At 35.7% G+C, this 26,230-nt stretch overlaps 1 long non-coding RNA gene across 1 annotated transcript; it reads right to left on the bottom strand.

Moving 5' to 3' along the window:
- Nucleotides 1-11,752: 11,752 nt before the first annotated feature.
- On the bottom strand, nt 11,753-17,479 carry LOC107507034. Its single transcript, XR_001596055.2, has 2 exons — nt 12,891-17,479; nt 11,753-12,251 (listed from the first exon to the last, which is right to left on the bottom strand). It is a non-coding gene; the product is annotated as an uncharacterized LOC107507034 (long non-coding RNA).
- Nucleotides 17,480-26,230: the final 8,751 nt, after the last annotated feature.

Below are 26,230 nucleotides of genomic sequence, written 5' to 3'. Positions count from 1 at the left end.
TGAAACTCTGTGCGCACATACTGTTTAATTCAGGACTTCATAGATTTTCCCTGCTGCTATGCTGCGCATTCATCAAAGATGAAGACGTCATCTCATCTTTACTAGTAACCACTATTATCATTTTCTGAGTATCTATTATGTGCCAGACCCAGGCCCTTTAATTCATTTTCTCAGTGTATTCTTTTGTCTATGAAGCAGACACTTTGTTTTTATCCAATGTACCAGTGTAAGAACTGATTTTCAGAGACTGATCAGCTTGTCCAGCATCCTCAGCTAGGTAGGCAGCTAAACTGGGGATTCAAACCCATGTCTCTCTAACTCTCAACCTGGAAGCTAAAGCTAAAAGTAACCACAGTGAACACTGCCCCAGCCTTGGATTCCCAGAGCTGAGCCAGTTCTGGATAATGCATAATTGTGTCCAAAACATGTTTTCGAATAAACAACCGGAAGTATGATATACTGACAGAAATCTTTTGACTGTGTATTTCTCCTGGTGTGGGTTGGCACATGGCCTTGTTTTTCTTTAGTCTTATCTCCAGGCTGATGGTTTATAGTAAAGTCTCACTTCGTTGGTAAAACTTGTCTTGACTGTGTTTGTTAAGTGCCTTTTCAGAACAGAATAATCAGTAAACACAATCCCTTAGAAGACTAAGGTATTGGCTTTGCTCCTAGAGTACTGAGTTAGAAAATTTTCTTAAGGACTACAAGGACAGTGTATCAGCAGCTTCTAGCAACAAGTACTTGAATTTTTATATATGTACCATGGGAGTGGGAAGATAAGGAAGAATATTTTAAAAACTGATCCTTTTATAATAATAGATTGGGTACTTATGTGTGGCCAACTCAGTGCTTGGTATTTTACACATATTATTCCTAATTTTTAGCAGCCTGCAACATATGTTTTACTACCCTCATTTTACAGAACAAGAAACTGAAACTCAGCAAGCCTAATTTACTTGTCCAAGGCCTCCCAAACACAAAACCTATACCTAAATTTACATGGCTATACCCAACTCCCTGAAAGAAAGAAGTTAAACACCACCGGCTATCATAGAGCCAATGGTCTCATGAGAGAAATCTAGAAAGTTTGGAAATTCTATGGCTAATCAAAGTAATCCTAATTGTTGAATATAATTGTAAAACATAATATCTTAGAATCCTACAATAACATTTTCTTCACATGATTACTTCACTTGAACTTTCTGTTTCCATCTTTGCCAAATAAATGAGGCGAGAGCAGTATTATAATCCCATTTTTGGATAAAATTGAAGCTCAGGGAAACTAAGCAGAAGGTAACAATGGGATTGGAACAGACCTTCTACTTTCTAATCTAGTAAACTGAAATGCAAAACCATTCTATCGTGAGTTTTTTTTTAACATAGCAAGCTGAAAGTCTGTCATATACAGAACCCACTGTTTCTAAAGAGTTGCCTCAAACCTACTCTCTCTTCCTCACCTTCTCCTCTCCACTGTCACCTTTTTTCCTTACTATTATCATTTTGCAAAAATATTGCAACAAAAATAAAAGATTTAATTAGAAGAAAGTTCATTTATAATTTCAGCACCCCCACATATCAATTATTTTTAGGTTTCTATTATTGCTATCTAGTCCTTATCCAAATATTACTGAGAAAGCATGCGCACACACATGCACACACATACACACAAATAAATAAATTCCTCTAGGAAAGTATTTAAAACTTGGTGGTGATCAAAAGTTGCTGAGTCACAGAATCCAGCAGAGCCTTGAATGTAATTCCTTCTGTGACAGCACAGATACTGACATCATGAGCCAGGCAACTAGAAAGAAAAGATAGCAATGAGGGAAAGACTCACTTAAAGCTAGTGATCATTCATCCAAAGATTTTTAAAAGAGCTACCACTACCACATCCAAATTCTGAATTTGACAATTATTCCGGTGCCTAGTTATTTGATGTAGAACTTTCCTGGTCTTTTGAATGTTACCTTAATCAGAGTGAAATCAACCAAAATGTTAACAGTGGTTATCTCTGGATGGTGAGATTGCAGGTGATGTTTATTTTCTTCTTGATTCTTTTTTCCATTCTCTGAGTTTTCCACAATTATTATGTTTGCAATAAGATTAAAATTAATAATAATAGTGATGTCGAATATGGTGTGCAGTCGATCTAAAGGGAAGGTCCCGTAAAAACTAGAGTCACAGGGACAGGTTATGTAGTCCCTACCACTGCAGGGACAACCAGCCACTCTCTCAAGTCAAAGATCCTAGAACCCAGGAAGTACAACTTCCAGCCCAGTCCAATGTCTGCTAACAAGCTTCTGTTTCTTTTTCTTTTTAATTTTTTTCTTTATTTTTTAGCTTAGAAAGTTGTTCCTAAACCATTGTCAACAGAGAAGATTTTATTCTGAGAACATGTTATGGATTTTCTATAGCAATGGTCCAATATAATTTAGTAGACAATAACACCCATAGAAATGTGTGGGAGCTTTGCTGTCAAGTCCTGTAGTGCTTTAATAAAGGAACATGTCATTTTTCTTCAGCTAAATTTCAGCTAGAAATAATATTAGATGAGTTCTCATTGCCATTCATTCTGTAGCCTTTCTGTAATTTGGACACCTTAATGATTTCATGCAAAAATTCACTGTCGAAAGAGTCTTGGTGGATTCTGTCTGATCCTGGTTTTTCCTTTTGATGCGAATTACTTATGTGCATCCATCATGGTAAAAACAGCAGAGTTTGGGCAAACACTGTTCTCTCAGACCCCCGCTCCCTTTCAGGCCTGGAGATCCTTCATCTAACCCAGTTCCATTCTTGTGCTTCTTCCCGCTGGCTTCCCCAGTGCCATTTTTATTAAAGCCCCAGCTCATCCCACATTCAGCCGCATGACTTCTTACAGGCTTCAGAATAAATCACCACATTGCTCCGATCTTGGCTTCTCTGCCCTCGGCTTTCAATTAAATTTAGAATTGACTTTAAAGGTACAACCTCAATGTACATGGTTGAAAATGACCTTGTTTCCCCTTTCCCACCACCTGCGACTTCCTGCGCGGGGCTCTTATACTCCAGCTCCTGGTTCAAAAAGTAGAAACAGGAATTTGCTACATGCTCCCGTGGCAAACTATAAGTCTCAAGCTGTTTAAAGTCTTTAAAGTCCCATCCAAAAGGTAAAGTACACTCTGCAGAGAGAAATCTGGGGACCTGAATCTCTGGCTGCCTGTGTTCAGGAAGAGACACAGAAGGAGAGGAGGAGGAAGAAGAAGAAGAATGAGAAGAAGAAGAGAAGAAATTAAAAAAAAAAAAAAAATCGTTTGAGCTAAACACTTAATTTGTTTAATTTCTACAGTTTACATTCAGGATGATTCGTCTATTTATAAGACACATCACTAGTGAAGTAATTACATTAAATTAATATAAACGATCTATGACAAGATTACAAGGACACCAAAGGGCACCAAAGCAGACTTTAACATCAAACCTGACTTTCATCCTTTGTCTTGTCATTTGGTTTTCCCCTCTTAGTGAGGAATAGAGCACAGTAAGCAGCAGGTTTGGGCTGTTTAGACATTGGCATGCTCCTGCCAATTTCTCCCTCCTCCCTCTGGAAGGCTTTACCAGTCAGAATGCCCAAATTTGAAAACACTTCTTCCTCTGCTCAAAACCATTAATATTTGAAGGCATTTACTTGTATCTCAAAGCAACAACGTCCCCCTCTCAATTCAGAAGAGAAGGAAAGAATGATTTGATTGCATGAAAAAAAGATAAAACAAGATCTGGTACATGAAAAGGATGTGCAAATTGAAAGTGCTCTGCACGTGTAACAGGCCAATTTATTCATTCGCCCATCAATCAGTTATTGCATATTGACTATGAATGAGGTTCCGAGGAGGCTGTACAGTGTTTAAGACTTTGTGCTTTAGTTTTCTAGCCTCTAAAATGGGAATAGAAAGCCTTTATTTTAGAATGTGTGAGAATTAAGTGAAATAAGAAATATAAATCACTTAAAAACCAGTTCTTGGCTTATAATAAATACTGAAGGAATAGCTTTATGTAAAAATATAGAAGTATTTCCAAATGCTAAGGGAGTTACTGTCTATGAATTATTATTCTAAAATGTGTGTTTTGTTCTTTGATGCTAAAATTTGGGAGGCCGTCTAAATTAAGCTATACAAATCTCAAATCAAAATACTTTTTTATTGATTGGCTTTTAGAAAGATTTACTAAGAACACGTGTGTGCTTTGCCAAATAATAAAGAAAGGAAAAATGTGTTAACACTTATTAATGCACTAAATGAGAGATCTCAATGATTTTCATCTTTGTCCCCATTGAAATCTTATTAAATTCTAATTAATAGACAGGCGTTAACAGTCTCAAGTCCTAGATGAAGATACTGAGGCTCGAGGAGAATATGCAACCTTCCCATCGTCACAGAGGTGGGACGTAGAGAGGGTGGAATTAAAACCAGATGATGGGATTTCTGAACCCATGGTCTTGTCCAGTATCACTAGCTGCCCCTTTTACCCTGTTAGGTTCCATGAAGAGAAATCTTGAATCCATCTTTGAGAACATAAGAGATATTTGGGATCTTCTTAAAGTAGAAGAGGAAAATTTTTTTTAAATGTCAGTAACTAATTTCTTGCTCAGTCTTCTGCAGTGCGATTCCTTCCTTTTCATTTAAACTCTTCTAGGTAGAAACATTTTCAGTTCTAAAAGATTACCGTTGATGGGGACATTTTTCATAATTTTGATTCTCCTTCCTTCTTTTCAATATCGCGTATGCTTTTCTGGGGGGAAGAAAACCATACAAAAGTTTAAACTGTGAATCAAAAAGTTAAGAAAGTTATATTATACTGACCTTGTTTTGAAAGGCTACAGCCACCCCCTAGGTTAACTAGTCTTTCCACACCAGTTCTACATTTTTCAGCCTTCCTAAAACTCTACTCTTCTAAACGAATGGTTCCTGCTCTCAGTGCAGCCTCTCTCCATGGGCTGCAGGCACAACGGTGATTGCACATGGAAGTTCGGCCTAGGAGTCCAAATGCCTACTAAAGCTTTCTTTGCTGGGCACTCTTAAATAGACGGCTTCTTAAGATGTTAAGGGTGTTAAGGGATTCATTTCTACTATTCCATGCTTACTCTCTGACAACAGCATATCTACACCACAGTTTGGTCAAAACCAGCTGATTAAAATTAAGTCACTCCACAGAAGGCCACATGGCTGTGCATAAATGACAAATTTCTTTCTTACCTTCTCTCCATTCTTCCTTCCTTTTCTTTTCTATCTCTTTAGTTTCTAGAAATAATTGTTCTATTTCAGTGCCTAAAAAGAAGGCACCCACCTACCGTTCATGTCACTTGGCAGAAGCCTAAACAGCTCCTTTTCTCTCAGTATAGTCTTTAAAGTTCGAGGATGAAAAAGACTAAAGAAGAAAAATACTCTGTTTAACTAACAGAGAGAAGTTTATAGTTATTTATCACTCAAATAGTTGTGTGTGATTATTATAGTTGTGTTTTAATATGATGTGTGTGTTTAAATATTCCAAATCTCAGAAATTGAACTCATTATTCATAGGGCATTTTGTTACTGGCCAAATATATTTACAAGAAAATTTTGGGAATTTAATAATTTCTTCTTTGTGTCTATCATTTCCTTTTTGACACACTTTTACATGTACATGAGCTAGATTTAAATTGTAACACCCATTTTGCAGATCAGGAAACTTAGACAGACTAAGGGGCATGCCAAGATCACTGGGCTAATAATCAGTTGCAGCATTAGACTTAGAATCCTGGCTTTTAAAATTAATTAATTAATTATTATTATTTTTTTTTACTATACTACATACAAGGTTTATATCCTAATCTTTGATATTTCCCCTTGAAAAAAAAGTACTCTTCTGCAAATTGTGCCATGAAGCTGTTGTTGGGATCTGGCTTTTAAGTAGAATATACTATTGGCATACCCTACTTAATATGACTTATGGCTCCAAGGCATTGAAAGACACTTTGCAGTGAAAGAGCTGAAATCACCTTTTAATAGAATACAACCATAGAAAAGTTATTTAACCTCTTTGAGTGTCTGCTTCCTCACCTGCAAAATAGTAACAATATTGCCAATCTCATAGAGTTTGTTTAAGGCTTCAATAAATGACATTCATGAAGCACTCTGCCAGTAGATTATAGATGTTCAGTAAGTGCAAGACTTCCTTTCTGCTGGAAAAAAAAAATGCTGTTGGAGAAACAGGATTATGAGAATAGGTTAAGAAAAGTGGAGGTATAGGATTCCCTCACCCTCTTCAAGGACACCCCACTTGTAGATCTTAGCTCCCTCCCAGCAGTAGGATTCACATTGGAGGTAGGAAAGATAGGTAAAGGCTAGATTATGTAGGCTATGGTATGGAACTAGGAGTGGCCTGATTTAAAAGGATTCGAAGTTCTTATTTTTGTTCTCCAACTCACTAAGCTTGTTCCTACCTCGGAGCCTTTGAACTTCCTGTTTCCTCATCTTGAACCTCAGATGGCCACTTGACTCACTCCCTTGGAGCATTCAGTGTCACTCCTTCATGAAGGTGATCTTTATCTGACTTAATTAAAATACCATCCCCCCAAATTACTCTTCAGCCTCCTAATCCCTTATCTTGATTGGATTTTTCATCAACACTTACCAATATTTGAAATTATATTGCATATTTATTTAATTATTATCTGTATCTCCTGCTAGAATATAAGCTCTATAAAGACAGGGACGTTATCTGCATTGTTCAGTGTTTTCCCAGTACCTAGAAGAGTAATGGTAAATATCACGTGTTTAATAAAGAATGAATGAATGAATGTGTATATTGTTATATAAATGATATGATGTTATTCTAAGACCGGTTAATAGCATTGTGGATTCCTCAGACTGCCACCTTTACATCTGATTTTAGTTGTTAAGTGCATTTTTAGCATTCCATTAGGATCCTTGTAAAGATTAAAGTTAAATGACATATTCAGAGAAATTGTAGAAACATGAACTATTCTCTAAAATTGGCACATTTCACTTAGAATAATGTCCCAAAATCAAGACAGCAGGGAGAACTTTAAAACACAGATGCGAACATGTCACTAGTCTGCCCCATTCTTCATTGGGAACCATTGCTCTGGAGAATACTCAAACAATTCCGCTCCGAAGGACCCCAGGATCTCTTTGGAGCTCTTGTATGTCCCCAGTATCATCTCTTATGGAGGATACCTGTACCTCTACATAATTATTTGTAATACAGCTCTTCACTCTCGAAAGTGGTTTGAGCAATGACATTTGGTCATCCTACCTGTGTAAAACCCTTTTCCGCAAGGCCTTCACTCTAACCAGATCCATCTACCGACACCTCTCCTCATAGGAGAGGTTCTTTGACATCTTTCTTTCAGAAATTTTCCTTAGCCTAGGATATCCTTCATTCTTCTGATTCCAACTCTAATATCGACTCCTCTAGAAAGGCTTTCCCCCAAAATTTTTTCCCCAGCCTAATTTAGATTGAGCAAATATCTCAGGGCTACTTTGGAATACTTGAGGAGCTTTTCAAAAATACAGATTTCTAGGCCTCACTACCTAATGTTGGGATGTAGCAAATCTAGGGTGGGGCCCAGGAAATCTGTTTGCCCCTCCTAACTGTTCCTACAACATCTTCTGCATACTTCTACAGGTATTTTTCTGTTACAACCAATTTACTTATCTGTTTCCTTCAGGTGACTTATAAACGTTTCAAGGGCAGGACCCACGGCCCTCATCTTCAGTGTGTCTCCAGTAGCTAGAATCAGCACTTGATAAATGATACAAGAACGAACCAGTAATAATGGCAAAAATTTACAGAGCACTTACTATGTACCAGGTACTGTTCTGTATTTTTTGTGCCTTAACTCATTATTTTTTATTAAAAAAAAAAAAAATAGCTCTTAAGGGCATAATAAATAATTAACTTGAATGATAAAGGATATTAAGGACATTAAGGTATTAAGAATTAACTCTGAAAAGTGCAAAGTGTGATGCCTAAATTTATTTTTTTTAAGTAAACATTTACCTTAGAACAGAATATGTCCTGAAAGTCTTTCGTAGTCCTATGCACACTGAGTAGTGTTGATCATTTCCTGGATGTGGCCCCAGTGTGCCTTGCAGGTAAACTTTGTAAGGATAATCAGAAATACTTATGATTTCATTTCTACTTCGAACTCATCCTGACTGTTTTGTGCTTAGTCATCATATTGTACCTTCCAGTATTTTATTTTCCGTCTCAGCCTGCTTTAACAGAACAGCTTCTATCATGCCTGGGGAAGAAAACAGGAGCAGAACTGCTTCACTCTTTTAACTTGTACCCTTCAACTCCAAAATTAAGTGCTCTCTGTGGACAGTCTATGAAACTAAAGAGATCTTATAAAGGGCTTGTGACCCACAAAGAGTTTAATGCATTTTAAATGTACAGCTCTGGTAACGGTGTCAGATTATGGATTTCCAAATGGCAGCCGCAATCATGATTTAGAACAGATGGCCAAACCACAGGCAACAGAATCAACAGAATTTTCTGCCATCCCAAGAGGCTAACAGAATCCAAGAGAAGTATCTGACATCACCTAAATTGGTAAACAGCTCAAAACAATCTTAATTAACAGTTTGCTGGAGCACTTAATGACAGAGAGCATGCCTCAGTAGAAATTGGTATTCTTAGGCAGCTCTCATATATTATTAACCGCATAAGAAGATGGTCTAATGCACTGCAAAAAACAGTCGAAATTAGGAATTAGGAAATCTTGGTTTTGGTCCAAGCTCTGACAACTGGTGACCTTGGGCAGTAATTTGAATTTTATGAACCTATTTACTAGTTTAAAATGTCTAAGTTATCTTCTTTTAGTTTTAAATGTGTACCCAAGGGAATTGTGGGTACATGGTGGGAGAGTACCTTAACCATACATGAGAAAATAAAAATCATGCAAATATTTTAAATGACGATAAAGTAAAATTCATCTTTCAGTATACAATAAGAGTCTCAGAAAGTGAAAAGTAACTACTAGTATTCATTTTGTTACCAGTTCCTATGGCAGAGGATATTAGTTTATTAAAAATATTAACGCTTTCAGCATAGCAAAGACAGTGCCTATGGGTAAGGAGTCTTTTTAAATCAACAAAATATTGTCACAGTTAGGAATATTGAACTATTTTTTATGTGGTCATCTTTGGTTCTCGGTATTGCCAGTCTTCTGGCATAGGCTTTGAAAAGAATGGGTAATATTTTCAGCATTACTTATCATCCAGTGCAAGAACCTCCAATAAGAGCAGATTCCACAATGAGCCTCAGCAAGTAAGCTAAAACACACTTACAAAAGTTTCAGCCTGATGTAACACAGAACTAGTTAGATCTAGATGCCGAAGGGAAATTTTACTCTATTTTTTTACATGCTCCTAGAATTTTTTTTTTAAAGACTATGTTCAATATTTCAAGAAAAGTTATGGTATGTATGTATTTTGTGAAAACGATGGAATAAAAGAGGAGAGAGATTGAAGAGAAGGGACAGGATAGGAGAAGGGGACAGAATTAAGCTCCTGGGAAGGAAGCCCACTACTTCTCAAGTTACCATTTGTAAACCCTTTACCCGGTTCTGTTTGGGCTATTGTCCTGGGTAAATCATCCATTGAAAATCAAGCTCTTCAGCTCATTATATATTCTTCATTTGAGGTGACCAGAACTATTTCCTGAAACCTGGTTTGGGTGCTAATTACTTGCTCAAACACCTGGTAAATACCTCTGTGGATTTGTCATAGGAAAAATTCACTTTTTTATTTTTCTTAAATTGAGCACACTTATTGCAAGTTCCCCTTTCAACTTCCTAGTCATGACAAGAAAGCCGCCTGAGTAGAAGAGCCTTCTGCTGCTCTGGTTACAGTGAAGTGACCTCACTCCTCTTCAGCTACGCCAAGGCAGAGCTTGCAGCCCTGGCTCAATTGTGGAGAAATGTTTACCAAAGTCAGCCACATATTTCTATTCAGAGAAGTGAGCTGCTTTTTCTTCCGCAGGCCTCTCTCCCTCCCTCTGCAACGAGGCAAGAGGCCCTTTTCATAAATAACCGAAGAAACTTGGACAAGAGACTTGCACTAGCAGACTGTTCTTTCCCCTTAGATTTTAAAATAGCTATTTCTGTCAGCCCACCTTGTCTCTTACTCCAACAAAAATACCTCAAACTCATAGTATATGTCTTGCCATAGTGATAGGATGATATTTCCATCTATTTTGAAACTGGGAAAAAAATTTTTACTAGGGAAAAATGTTCATTGATCTCTCTAATTGATTCAATACAAAATTGCATTGCCTTTTCTTCTCACATCTAAACAAGTTTAGGTCCAAAAGCATGCATGTAGGTGTCATCTTTAAGAAGAATAATCAAATAAAGCCAGAAAAAATATCGAACAAAACCATATCAATAGAACCAATATAAATCAATATTTTAAATACACAGTACTTCGATCTTTTTATCCCTGAAAAAGAACTGGAAGACTGGAAATTCATCGATTTCATTTTCTGTCTGTTGCACCCTGACTAGGCAAGTTGTTTTTCCCCCTTTCCTTAAGAAAGCTGAAGGTGAGGCCTGTCTCTATGTGGCACTGTGGTATAAGTGACCGCTGTTGTGGAGGAGAAAAGCCCATGAAGCTTAAAAATTTTGCAAAGAGAAAACAATCCTCCTGCAGACCACAGTAAATAAAATAACAGCAGTGGGGTGATTTGCAACCATGTAACGGGGCTTTTGTCTGGGTCTATTTCTCTGTGCCTTGAGGGTTTCTGTGTTCCTTCTCTGCAGGATCTCAGTGTTTCGCCCCTCCATTACAAAGGCCCAGGGCTTGAGCCCCTCCTCCAGCTGTTCACCCCCAATCTTGCCCATGCTGAGGCTTACTTACAGCAGACTGAAGAGTTTCAGTGGGGTGCAGGGCACTGCAATTTAGGATTTCTGCAGAACAGGGTGAATTTTCAAGAGTGCATCAGAGAGGGGAGCCAGACTTAAAAATAGCCTTTACTCATCCTATTAACCATTTCATTGCGGAACTGGTTTTTAGGCAGGGCCAGCAGGCTTTTCTCTAGCAAACACCAAAATTGCTACAGCTGCCTCTGACGGTCTGTATAAAGGCGACACTTCTCTGTCTGAATAACAGCTGAATAAATGTTATGAGTCATTACAGAAAGAACTATAAGAAATTATGGTATTACTCTCTTAGCCGTGTTTGAGGGTGGGAAAGAAGGGAAGGGATTAAAAAAGTAGAAGGAGAGAGGGAGTGAAAGACAGAAAGGAAAGAGGAATCCTGGTGAATACAGGAGTGAAGAAGCCTCTTGTTCTGGTTTGTATTGATCTTATTTAAGCATGGAGAGAACTGATGAGTATGTGATTATTTTAATGACCATGAAACCTGTGCATTCAAAGAAATAAATGAAGCTATGTAATCACCTTCTAAGTAATATCAAAGAACCACTAAAGGTCTAGGGGAAGGAGCAGTCACTGTGTAATAGTATTTACATCAGAGAGTGCACTGCAAGCAAAGGTAAACCAGGGGGTTGAAGCCTTTCCTGGAAGAGAAGAGCCTAAAATTCAGTGCTTTATGGCCAGGACCTAAGGCAAGGAAGGAAGGCTAAGGCATTGAAGCAACAGCTGTTTCTGTTTTGGTATTTTGGCAGAGGAGACGCTCATGCTAAAGGTTTGTGAGTAGTTTATAAAGCAAGTAAAACTTTGGAGGTGCAACAACACAGAAGATGCAAAGAATGGACAGAGTCAGAGGTGTATCAAGTTGTCGTGACAACGCGCTTTACATTTTTAATAATAACGAAAGCACATTCGGTTCAATCAAAAGACAAACTTCCGGTAATCTTCAATAATATGACATTATTGTAATGTGACATACCATAATTTGACAGCTTGTCTAAGGGACAGTACGAAGAAATATGAGACATTGACACGGCCCTCGAGACCAGCAAGGAGGAGACAACCCAAACATACATACACAAAGATGACTCGCAAAGCGATGTTGTTTAATATGAGTTGTAATTAGCTGATTACAAACACTCGTGATTTTAATGAACTTTCACATTTCATAAGCTGCTGCAGCTTAGAGGAACAGCCCCAACTTTGGAAACTGCAGAAGTGCTTTCCCAACCTAGTTCTTCCATCCGTTAGCTGTGTTAACTCAAGAACAATTGTTTATTTCTAGGCCTCAGTCTTCTCATCTGGAAATGGGGATAACATCATCTGTCTCCTCAGGTTGCTATAAGATCAAATAAGATAATGAATGGAAAGCAGCTGGCTGTATTTGGGCAGGGACTCAATCAGGACAGCCAATATCATTAATCACATTACTCTAAATAGGTAACAGATATTCTTAAGGAAGCCCCAGGAAAATGAAACCCCATAAAAAATTTAAGCCCTTCAAATCATAAGGCTTCTGATCACGAGTTTGTCATTAATAAGGTTCTGCTACCAATAAGGTTACCAGACAAAAAAACAGGACACTCAGTTCAGTGTGAATACTTGATGAACAACAAATATTTTTTTTAGTATAATTGTATCCCATGCAATATTATACTAAGAAATTGTTGTTCATCTGAAACTCAAATTTAAGCAGTCATCCTGTTTTTTCTTTTCTAAATCTGTCAAATTAACCGCAAACGGTAAAGACCTGAGTATATTTAAGACCTAATTCCTTTAGCACAAGTCCCTACTGAGGGAGCAGGAATGAAATCCTTACTTCAGAAAGCTTTTTAAAAATTAACAAATGATATTGTTATTGATTTTTTTCCCCAAATATCCAGGACATAATTTGTCAACATAAGAGGAAAAAACAAATATCTGCTATCTTTCCATTTTACAGTTTAGCAAGTGACTTTGGTTTTTAATAGTCTCTCACCTAAACCATAGCAATGAGCTTCTTCTCGGTCGCCTTCGCCGGTTCTGTACTGACTACTCGCAGTGGGCCTGCAAATTTTGTTCGGCCTTTCCTCTTCCTCCAGTGCAGGGATCCATGGAAACCTGGCGATGCAGATAGACCTGTGAAGCTGGTAGTCTACTGACAAATAAGCACCCAAACTGAGATGCTTTGTCAAAAGGCATGATCCTTTCTAGTACAGCAGTATTATGTACGATAGGAAAGACATGTGTCCAGGAAACATTTAGGTCAAGGGAGTAAATGTACAGTGAATGGTATTATGATAATGTCTATGACATTTTGCATTTGTTTCGTTAACACTTGGTATTACCTTCCTGTTTTATGCCTTCCAAATAGAAGGGCAAGGTGAAGGCCTATCACAGTATAGTAAAATTTGGAAACTTACATCAACAATAAAGTTAATGCTAAAAGCATGAGCTTTGAACTCTTAATTCCATAACACAGTACCCATGTCTGGAGAATGTAAATAAGGATTTCTGATTCCACTTTGTCAACACAAGACGACATACTAAAGTTTGCTTTCATACATATTTACTTGGCTTTGCAGTAACATGGTTGATAAGATATATGCTTATATATAAATTCAGGTATATTAGTCACTGAGATGAAAAAGAAAAAAGCTTTCATAAATAATTTAAAATGGTAGTTTTTATTTTAGTGTTTAAACATGTTTTAAAAAGTTTCAAAGTTGCAGTTTTTGCCTCTACCCTATGAATATTTTCCTTATCCATCACTGACATGGATAAGTTTTTAAATTTTATGCTATCACAATATTTATTTAAATGTTATAAATCTCTTTAACCATTTCTAAGTAAATTTTAAGGACTGGTTGATTTTGAAAATGCTTTGTAGATATTATTAATCTATCAAAGTCCTTATTTTGTCTTAGAGTTTAAAACAATGTAAGCAAAAAAAATTGTGAAAGCAAACAAAAAGCCAAAAGAACATTAGAACAACACATTTTCCTTTGAAGGGTAGACAGAAATCATGGGTAATTCAGGCCAGTTGATTTCTAGAGAACTCCAGTCATCAGAATGACTTTGTTGGGAGCAGCCGCTCAACGGTCCTGGCCATTACACGTCAATCTGTCAAACCAACAAACAAAAACACCACAGGCTTTAGCACAAATGGCATATGACAAATGCAGATGTGCCTCTCAAAAGAATCCTTTGCTTTTTAAACACCTGCAAGAATTCCAAAACAACTGGCATGCCTTCCACTTGGCCAGTCATTCTCCTGACCCCGAGTTCTGAGTGGTTGAGAAAAAATGCCTAGAATGTACAGTATCCCATTCCCATTTGGAAGAGCAGTAGGGGGCTGGTGAGGAACAAGTACAGCGCTGACATCACAATGCCATGCACCTGCTTTGGATGTAAAAGGGAAGAGTTTATTATAAAAACTACAGCATTTTCTTCACCTCATTAAGTAGTCGTGAGCAAATTCAAGTGTGTTTTCCTTTTATTAGGTTAACCTATCCTGAATTAAAAGAGCCTACTGAGAGTTTTTAACGTTTTTCCCCAACAGGTATATTGTCTTCTTTTCACATTTAAATTGCTTTTCACATTTTGGGTTAGATGTACTTATTTGCAGTACTGCTGTAGTGTTTCTAAACTACTTAACAGCCCAAAATACAATTGTTGATACTTTTATAGGCGTTTTAAATTTTTAAAATACAAAATTTCCCCCAAATATCTTTCTATTCGATGAACACTTTTATGTCTAGAAAATATATTACAAAAGAGACACAATCCATTCCTAGGGAATATTATCACTGTGTGAATTTTAACTGGTATCTTTTGAAGTGTCATCCTTATAAAACCAGGACTGTGAAATAATGAGTAACAAATTTTTTTAAAGTTAACAGTTGGTAGAGGAAAATGTTGCTTTAACTGAACAATTTTGTTTGCCAGACAGTATTTTTCATCTTTTTTAGTAACAATCTGTTATAATACATATACATAGTTACCAAATAGAATCTCTTGGGTTAGCAAACTATAAATACAGAGAGGCCACTACCATGTTATCAGAAAGAATGTCAGCAAGAGCAGTCTGCCCAGTAGCAAATTACGAAGTTTTGGCTCCCAAGAATGAGATGCGTTGTTTGCTCTTGCACACTGCAGCTGCCTCCCCTCCCCACCCCCCTGTTTTGGTGGTTTATTACACACAAGCTACTAATGAATGGGAGCCGCTGTTTTACAGTACACCACACTTACAGGACTTATCTCTAGGCCTACCACAGATTTGACTGATCAACAGCAGGGCACCGCCATCATAATTCTTCCTAGAAACAGGAGTATAAAAAGGGGTTTGTTGGAGGTTGGCTGGGTCTGCAGAGAATCCTGCCCGCAGGGCTTGCCGATGCCATCACTAGCTGTTATGGTCTTTGGCCTAATAAGGTACAGAAACAAAGATTGTTCACTTATATTCAAGAAGACTAAAGCACCAGAATGATGGAAAGTAGAGGCAGCAGGGCACACATCCAAGTGGGATTAAGGCCACAGTGCAACTTTATAGGGCTGTCTGGGTGGCGGAATAAGGATCTACAGCTGAAAATCCAGTTCAAATATAATTTATTATATGTCATTCATAGTTAGAGGTCACTGCCATTAGGAGTTGAACTGTTGCATTGTGTCCAATTGATTTCGCTAAGTATTTTTGTAAGCTTCTTATATGTTACTATAACTCAGAAACAGAGGCAAAAGGTAAATAGTTGATAAGTAAACTGACTAAGTGCTAAGAACTGTATCTAGAAAAAGCCATGATGCTTCCTTTTTTTTCCATTCTCTGCTTTAAAATTACACTATGTCCTTCACATTTCTAAATTTTAGTATTTCTCTCATTATAGTAAAATTTCGTAATTTGCATCTCTTAGACTTTTTCACTTTCAGACAAACATCAATAAAATGAATTTTCTCAACAACGAAAATACACTAACCCTGTTTTATATGAAGAGATTTCAATTTGGAGAAATCATTTGCCTCAGTCCTAAATTCATTGAATGAACTAGATGAGAATAAAATTCTGGAGTTAATTCTTGTAGGCTTTTCATCATACCTTCCCGATGCTGGGAGTATAGCAAGACTAGCAACTATCATATATACATACATGTGTGTGTGTGTATGTGTATGTACATATGTATGTATGTATATACAAATATACATATATATACATATATATTAAATATTTTCCCTCTGTTCTTGGATTCCAAATAATGCTGGAATTAGAAACATGGGTTATTAAGAAGGTATTTCCATAATGAACCCTGCACATTTTAAAGTCATTGTCTCTTGTCTGGAAGACAGAGGACTGTACTTGGCTGAGGATTCATTGTGTATAAAAGACCTCTATGTTCTAAGATCACAATAACTTAAAGTCAATTTAATTGGCTTTTATATGTATTTGTAGTTGAAGTTCTGATTATCTTAACTGTTTCATAGAGTATGATAGGATTAGAGAGTGTGAGCATAGGGTAGTAGAGGCATCGGTCTTAATAGAGCCAGAGGTGATCAAGGGAAGCCTGGAAGTCAAATGTGGCAGTTTTCCAAATAGTATTCTCCCAAATAACCAAAAAGCAAGTCATCCTCTCTATTTCCTTTCTTGCCACGTTTTATTTATCTTCACTTCAAACTTGACTTTAAGCATTTAAGATTGGTGTCATAACGTCGATATTATTTTTAGTACCTAGAACATTGCCAGGCTTACTATTTTATTCTGTCTTTTAGTAGATCCCTTTGCATCTCTTGACTCATACCTGCTTTGGCAGCACATTAACATGTGGTTGCCTGACACTTATTTCAGAAAGCAGAAATGTCTTATTGTAACATAAAGACCACTGTATTTGGGAAGGTATTCTACATCAAATGGGAAAATTTGAGGTAAGACAGTGTGCAACTGTGTTAAACTTGGTTCTCCTTGGAACTGTTACTTACTAGTTATATAACCTTATGCAATTTACTGAACTTCTCTGAGCTTCATTTTGATAATTAATCAAATGAAGATATATTTCATTTCCGCCCCTTCTGCAAGCCTTGTTTTATCTTCAAGATTAAGAAATTAGCAGTTGCTCTGAAGCAGAAAAACCTGGAAACAACCGTAATGACCATCAACAGGAAAATGATTAAAGAAATTCTGACCTAACTCTATTGTGGGATAGTATACGGCAGTTACGAAGAGAGAAATAGATTTGGGATATAAGTACATTCTCCCAAACATATTTAGAAGTGAAAAAAATACACAGTAAAATTGGTTTTGTTTTTAAAAAACTTAGTATTAATGTATATTCATAATACTGAGAGTTGCTAACCCTTATAAAATGCTTACTTTGTGCCAAGCACTGCTCTAAGCAGTGTACATATAACCTCGTGTCATCCCCACTTTTACAGATGAGAAAACTGTTCATACGTGTAGTAAATAGCAGAGGCTGGGACTCAAACCTTGACTGTATAGAACCAGAGTCTATATTCTTAACTATTATCTATCTATCATCTGACTATCTCTGTCTATCTGTCTGTCTATCTATCTATCTATCTATCTATCTATCTATCTATCTATCTATCATCTATCTATCTATCTATCTCTCCCTATCTACCTATCAATCATCTTTCTATCATCTATCTATCATCATCTAGCTACCTATTTGTCTATCCATATATACATCTTTTTTTATATCTGAGATCTGGAAGGGCATATACTTTCTGCAGAAGCAATAAAGAGCACTTTCACTTTTGTTCTACACATCACTTTCACTCTGCTCCTATAAACTTCTGTATTGTTTGCACTGCCATAGTCACGTTTAGAACTATGGTACTGGGGATACCTGATGTACAACTGCAGGAGTTTTAAAGTTTTATAAACAAGTTGTCCTTAAGTGGGTACTGAAAGCAATCTCAATAATTTACTTTGGGTGGAGCCTTAAATGAGAATATTGTTTGTATTTTTGAGGGCAAGAAGTATGACACCTTTTCCTTTTAATTTTAACACCTTTCTCTTTCAATAGTACCTACATATTCCCTACCAGCACTCAAGTTTTGTTTACTGACTGAAAGGAGCCTATAATTGAATGACTTCTATTAGGGAAGGGCTATATATAGTTTGAGGCTATGTAGTAGAACAAAGTTAAATTGACATTAAATATATCGCTCTAGGCAATTAACCAGTGCTTTATCCAATGTGCTTAACCAGCCACAGATAAGAATGAGTGTTTCTTTTACCCTTGCAAACACTTGCATCCATCCACATTATTTGCTCATATTTCATTCTAATTTGTTGTTCAACACATATCAACCCATTTCCCTTGTAAGATATTCTTTGGGCCTGGATTTCTAAGCTTTATATCTAGGATTCAGCTACCACTTAACTTAAGGTTTCCTATTAGGAAGATTGATAGTTATGATGAAAGTTCTATTCCTAGACTCTAGTGCTTCACATCACCAAAAACATTTGCATTACCTTACTAGTTTGACTGTTACAGAATGACTCTGATGCTGTTAGGAGGTATTTTATGTTCCTTTATTCCTTGCTTCTTTGCCTTTTAGTATCGTTTTATCAGCTCTTCTGAGGTTGTTCATACAATTGGCTGATACTTCCTAATTTCAAGATATCTCCGTGGGCTTTTAAAAATATTTAAATATATTTCTAAACTTTCATTCACTTTCATAAGCATAAATGTAGGACTTCTGAATGGCAGAATTTTAAAAAGATATTTTCCTTCTCCTAAGCTAGAATCATTCACTTAAAATTATCTTTTTAAGATGCAGTCTTTGTAACTAACTCTATAATGGGACGCTGAGAACAAATGATGCATAAGAAGTGACCCATGAAATATCTTTTAAAAGAATGACTGATTTTCCACAAGAGTCTTCATTTTAATATTTGAAATGTTATTTCAAATATGAGAAATACATGTTATTTCATAAATATGAGAAATACATATCCGGATGAGGATACTGAGGAACACAGAGACACCCAGATCCAGGAAACACTAGATTTCTCGCACTTACTTCACTTCACTGAATTTTAACTCTCTTTAAAGAAATGTTTTTATTACTAGTAAAATGTTTTCATGGCATTTATGATGATAGTATTTCCTGAATGAAGAAAGCTATAAAACGGTCTATTAAAATCAATAATATTAGGCCTCGTTTTGTGTTATTCTAGAAACTTAAAAATCCATTAAATAATTTTCTATGGTACACTGTAAATCTGACCACCTCTTTACCTTTACCCTCCACCTAGAATATGGTCCTATATCTGTCTATCACAGTCCTATCCATTCTTTATGCTCCATTTTCTCTGACAAGGTTTTTTGGGCTAGGCCATATTTTCATAACTGTTTGTTCATACTTTTACCATAGCTTATTTTTAAGAGACTCTTGTGTACATGCTAATTTCGCTTTCCTGCAGAGCTGGGCCCAAATCTCGAGTCTTTTTTGTATTTTTAATTCTAATCCCTACTTCCTTCCAAGACCTGCACAAAATTCCATGATGGCAGGGGATTTAGTCTTTTCCTCTTTGCATAACTTGGAGGAATGCTTCATATCTGTTATAGAGGTAATCAATTATGCTCATTCAATGGACAGTAGGCACCCAACCATGCTCAACACAAATAGGACAACTCTGGATTTCTCTAGTAAATTAAGTCTCATAATCATGAATTGTATTCATTAGCACTCAAATATATTAGCTACATTCACAATATTGAGAGAGAGAAAAAAAATATGGCATTGTAGAAACTAATACCTAAATAGTTGGCTTCATTGTGACTTTTTAAACAGACATGGATATATACTTTTCTTTTCAGAAGACCTGGTTGACTTCCTTAAATATTTAACTAAGAAAAATTCTTGTACTTTTTAAAATAAAATCTTATTTTGCCAAAATTATATTAATTTGTCCAGATTGATAACAGCTTCAGGAGAGGGAGGGGCAGGGGAAGAGGGAGGAAGTGGGGGGGAGAGAGAGAGACAGAGACAGAGAAGATGAATATCTTTTATACCATAGTATATTGGGCAGGGGTGACTTAAAAGGAAAATGAGGAATCGTTGATCTTTATTTACACTTTCCAATGCTAGCATGATGCTTATATGTACTTACATATAAATTATAAGTAGTAATTTAACACTATTTCCAGATTTTTAAAATAATTTCTCCTCCTTCTCCTTCTTCATCTTCTTTTGCAACATGAAAACTAACCAATAGTTTAGATGATTTATAAAAACTATAAAGACAGCAAGAAGGAACTTGCCAGAATCTACAACACGAAAAGTTGATCCCTCAGGATTGGATTTTGTTTTGTCAGAGAAGTCTTGATATTATACATAAAGGTTCTCTGACTTGTTATAAGTTTAACTGAAGTGAGAGTTTTGTTGTGTACCAATCAGTTTTGAATGATATATTGCATTAAATAAGACCCTTAATTTTAGCTGTTCCACATTTTAAAAGTAAACTACCTAAAAACTCATGAGTAACACAGGAAGGAGGGAGGCAGAAAAAGAGGGAGTATAAAGAGAGGGGGAAAGGAAGAGAAGAAAAGAAGAAAGAAAAAAGGAGCAGTCAGGAAGGAAGGAAGGGAGGGAGGGAGGGAGGGAGGGAGGGAGGAAGGAAGGAAGGAAGGAAGGAGAGAAAAACCTGTTTGGGCAGTGACAGCTGTTAAAGGCATCTTTAAAAAAAAATGAATGAAGTTGGTAATATAAAAAGAAACTTAAAAATTTCAAAGAGCATCTAAACAAACATATCAATATTAATATGTCCTTATACTTGCATTTCTTAATTTGCAAATCAGTAGACACTAGAAGTTTGAAAATTAGGGCTTGAGCATTTACACCCAAATCAAAAAAGAACAATCTTCAGTCTAATATTATGTTGTAATTGAAAAACCTTAGCACAAGGAAGGTTATATATGTCATTATTGACACAACTTTACAAATGGAACATGCAATCAGAACACCTCATTTTTCTTTACTGAATTCTTTCATTTTTTTAATCCTAAAAAGCTTGACTGGATTTGTCTGGCTGCCAACATAATTCAGGAGCAAAAGCCTTAATTTAAGTATATATAAAATGACTAATTTAATTGTATTCAATTAAAAAACAAAAAAATTTAGGATTTCTACATTGACATCCATACTACCTACATTACATAATTCAAACTATATAATTAAAAACCTAAGAAGAATCATATGGTGTTACCATTTGCATTTTTTGACTTCTGATTTCTTAACCTATGTTTACATAGATTATATCAATGTCAGGTTAACTAAATCTTTCACTTATTATTTCTAGAGTATTTTGCGAACTTTTTTTTTTAACATGGAGAGTAACTTTATTTTTCTAGACTTGCTGAGATGTTAAAAGATGCCTGTAAAAACAAGAACAGGGGCTGGGGAGTGAGGAAATGACAGCGAGGTTGGCAAAAGGGCACAAACTTTCAGCTTTAAGATGAGTAAGTTCTGAGGATCTAAGTGGTGACTGTAGTTGAATAATTGAAATTTGTTAAGAGAGAACTTAAATGTTCTCACACACACACAAAGGTAAACATGCAAGGTGATGGATGTGTTAATTAACTAGATGGAACAAATCCTTTCACAACATACACCTGAATCAAATCATCATGACATACACTCTAAATATCTCGCTATTTTATTTGTCAATTATACCTCAATAAAGCTGGTGGGGGGGGGTGGGAACACTAGAAGGGAAACTTCACCTACAGCACTCTAGAACCTAATCAATTGCAGGCTCTCAAATAATTACTTAATATGCAGAGCTTGCTTCTAACGGTTTATTTATTGTAATGTTACATTTTCTTTTGAAACATACGATCTGTAGTTTTCATGTACATTTAAAAATTCCAGGTAGTTATTTAATTTACAAGGACTGTCTACGTTTGACTTTTAGAAATTAAGACCTTCAACTCTGAAAGACTATTAAAATATATATACAAAAGGAAAATAATAGTTGGCAAAATTCACTTTTAAGTGAATAGAATTTTTTTCAATCGTGTCTTTTAACTTTTTTATCTGCGAAATATAAAGACTGCTCTTTAATACAAAATCTTAATTTTCGGGAATGTGGAACCCCAAAATCATTTGAAAGGCTATTGCTATAGGTTGATCACTTGCAATAGAAGCTATAAAATCTGAGTTGGTATCCCAGTTCTTCCATCTATCAGCCAGATCGCAGTGTACAAATCACTTAGCTCCCTCATTGGTAAAATGGGATTAATGATATTTGTTTATTTCATAACATTATTCTAAGGATCACATAAAATTATGAGCTGAGAAGTGTTTTGGAAGCTATAGAGCATTAAACAATTTTTTTAAAAATAATAATTTTATCTCATTTATGTAAGATAACCATTCCTAACAGCGAGTTTTATGTCTAAGCACAGGTACCACTTTAAAACTATATATTTAACTCATGAAAAGTAGAGTGTCGTTCTGGTCACCCTCAGACAGATTAACAACCTGAAAGGAAATGATCTGTAGTGAGAGCCATGCTGTATTAGGTGGACAGTGTAATCACTAGGACAATTCTTAATACAAAGAAAGTGGAAACATGAGTCTGAAGAGAGGAAATATCAAAGGTACTCTTTATCAAGAGTGAAACTTTGAAATTCATCTATTTAAGATTAATCACTATTCTTTTAGTTAAGCTGTTGTCATTTCTAACTTTCCCTGAGTAGAAAATAATCTACACTTCCAACTAAGTTATTCATGGTCCAATTTGTTCTCAGAATACTATAATAGGCTTTGGAAGATAAGTTTTATAATAGGGATTTAACATAGTGAGAAGCCAAGACACAGAGGCCTTCAAACAGAGTATATATACATATATAAACTGCTCTATTCCCTCCCCTTCTTCTTCCACTCCCCCTTGTCCCTCTCCCAAAAGGACACTCACCCCTACTTAAAATCTAATTTTTACAAAGGATTCTGATGAAATGGCATCTCAACGACTTTGTAGTACAACTGGTTTAGCTACTACAGTGTTGCTTTGGAGCCATTTTCAACAGTTCTGGGAAAAAGGGGAAAACTTTAAGTACCACTGGAAGAAGGAACGCTGTGAAGGGTTTTAAAAAGCGAAACATTCAAAATCTTCCCTCTTGGCAGTTCAGTCTTGCTTGATGACCACATTTACATACTGAGTTCACAGGCTAGAACTCTCAAAGAAAACTCTACTTTCCTGGAGAAAACAAAACTTTCAGGGTGGCATCCTGAAAAATAAAAAATAAAATAAAGAAGGAAAGCGTCACTGATGATTTAAATACATTATTGTTATTTTCCAAGTTAATTCAGAGACTATTAATTTACTGTTTTCTCTTCTTTAGGTCTCTATAAGATCTAACTGCCTATGTTTATAATTTTTATCTCCTTTGTATCCAAACGAGTGTACCAGCTATTGCTTCACAAAGTAGCAAGGCACTTGGAGCACAACACAAGTTTATCTTCATTTCAGGCTGGTGTTTTTTTTTTTTTTTAAGGTTCTTTATTTTCCCATTTTAAACATTTGAAGACACATACACACATATATTTAGTATTTAAAATATTAGAAAACCTACTGATGTATTTAATAACTAGCTTCCCTTTTCTGTACATGTTACATCCCTGCTGCACCTATTTTCTTGCAAGTCAGGCTATCTTATTTGCATATTTATAACAAAGTATCTCAAAGGATAAAGATACGTGGTTTACTGAGTATTTATGTTCAAAACTATTCTATGATTTAATAATCCTACAAATCACATAAGAATTCTGTAACGAATACACATTTTAAACATTTTTCACACACAAAAAAATCTTAAATTGTTTTTTAATGTGTTTTTAATGATTTCTAGCACTCACACCTCCTTACTTTGCTTTCCAAACTGTTTATACTGTCCCCAATAACACTCAGTGGAAAGCTGTCATTCCTGGCTAAATCCTTACTTAGGGTGGATGCTATGCCTCCGTGAGACAAGGTCAAGGGGTCAAAATCGATTTTGGAGGCCACCTGGAGAGTCCAGGCCATGAACTGACTCGAAAAATTTATATCAGAGCCGGAATAGTCCACCTCCCAGGGTCAGATCTGGCCTGACACTCCAACCGCAGGCTGGGGCATGCTAGACCAAGCTCAGAGAGAGGCCAGAGTTGTTGACCCTGCTAGCTGACCTCTTCAAACTTCAGGAGAATTTTTTTGGCAGTTACCACGGTGACTGGGTACTCTAAAAGCTTATCCATCTTACTGAAAGGAGGAGAAAAAATTAAGAAAAAATGTTAAAATATACCTTGCTGAGATGCCTATCACAGCTAAAGTAACACAAAATACAATAAATAATAAAATAAAATAAAATAAATTGAGGAAGCTCTAAATTGTCTGTCTTTGATATTAATTTCTGCTGCTGTCCTAAAGAAACTGGAATTTGTAAGAAGCTTCAAACATCAAAATTTCACATTTGCAACAGATACACCTTTTTTTTAAACCAATAGTTCACACCAATTTAAGCAATGTATTAAAACATTTTTTAAACATTGTAATTTACTTACAAATTCTATTATTCTCTGCTTTTCTTTAAGAATAGTCAGCTTTGAAATAAGATCCATCATAAATGTTAATCTATTAGGGGAAAATACTATAACTAAACAATCGCTTTTGCACCAAAAACACACTCATTGTTTTTTCTGAGAGAAAAATGTCCATTTTTGTTTGATTTGAAATAATCAAATTAGAAGAAAAGAGGCCATTATCATTATATATTTTATCTTTTACCAAATAACTTAATAAAAATAATGCATACATTAAAAACAACATTCTAAAAATATTCTATATTTAAAAAAAAAGTGAGGGAAAAAATATAAGGCACACTTTATTTCAGCAAATGCACATTAAAGCTAAAATAACCATAGAATATTCTTCCACATTAACACCAAATTCTGTCTTGTCCTAAAGTTTCACAACAGTAGAAAAGAATCATGAATTTAATTTCCCACAGAGTAAACTTACGCACATTATTAACCTCTACTATTTGATTTTTGGCGATGGATTGTAAAATAAGATACTTTAAAATGGCTCCTTTATATGCCTTTAAATTAGATGAGAATTGTAATAATTTAGAAATATAATGTTCTTTAATCATAATAATACTTGCTTTTTAAAATACCTGTTTACTGTGCAATAATTTTTTGTAAAGTGAAAGTATTGACTTTTAGTGTTCCTGTTGCTCTGGCCCTCCTTTAATTTTCTCATATAAGTCTTGAAAGGACATTCTGTAGCATTTTGGTGGTGAGAGAGAGGGCGCAGAAGTGCACGGGCACCTACGAAGATCAAGCATTGGTGAGGGGAGAGTAGATTTGCATTTTAAAAAGCAGTGGCTATATAACAAAACAATGTCTTTGGTCTAAGTATCATTTCTCATCTGGAGTCTAAGCCAAGAAAAAAAAATGATGAATTACAAAAAATGTAGTAACTGACACTTCAAAAATGAACACTGAAATTTTAGAGGGATGTTTTAACCTAATCTTGATTGTTTGTTTTGCTGTGACCTAATTTCAATGTTTTGTAACTACCACTAATTTTGTACAAAATGGACATAAAACCAAGTATCTGCTAACCTTAATGTTTAAAAATCAAACTATAATTCAGGACATAATTTCCTGTCTTGTCTTATGTTGAAAACAGCCAGGTGAAAGGGAAGATCACAGCGAGTTTGAAATAATTTTGCCAGGTGATCTAATTACATTTTGCTACAACACAGGTCTTTCAATTAGACAGTGTAGTTCTTGCCATTGCAAAGTGGGCAACCAGGTAGGTGAGTCACTACAACTGTGGTACCAGCTCATTCTCTACGATGAACTTAGACTGTCTTTCCCAGCCGGAAATTCTTGGCAAGCTTCCTTAAAGACCCAGTGGCTAGCAAAGCATGAGGAACTCTCAAACAGGAAATGAGGTCCTCTTCAGGTTTTAAAAAGAGATGATAGAAGTTGTAAAATGAAGCAAGCCAGACTAGAATCTTTTAAATTACAAGCGTTATCTTGAGTGAAACATTATGTCTAAGTTGAATCTGAAAGGAAAAGAACTTAAAGTCTAAGACAATGGTTCATTTGTTGGCAAGAACACAGGCCAATTCTCTTAACTTGGTTTCCTCCAGTCAAATTTCGGATGTCTCCCAGGAAAAGACCAAAATAATAAATAATAATAATAATAATAATAATAATAAAAAATCTGTCAGTCTTCTGTGTAAACTTTTACTAAAAGAACTATAAAATAAATAGATATTTTATTTAGTAACTCATAGATCTGGATTGTCTCTTAAGTTGAAAATTCAC

The sequence above is a fragment of the Rousettus aegyptiacus genome, unplaced genomic scaffold (genome assembly GCF_014176215.1).
Source record: "Rousettus aegyptiacus isolate mRouAeg1 unplaced genomic scaffold, mRouAeg1.p scaffold_m13_p_4, whole genome shotgun sequence".
Taxonomy (NCBI): domain Eukaryota; kingdom Metazoa; phylum Chordata; class Mammalia; order Chiroptera; family Pteropodidae; genus Rousettus; species Rousettus aegyptiacus.
Note: the sequence above shows the minus strand (reverse complement) of the source record. Positions and strands in the feature narration are given on the sequence as shown.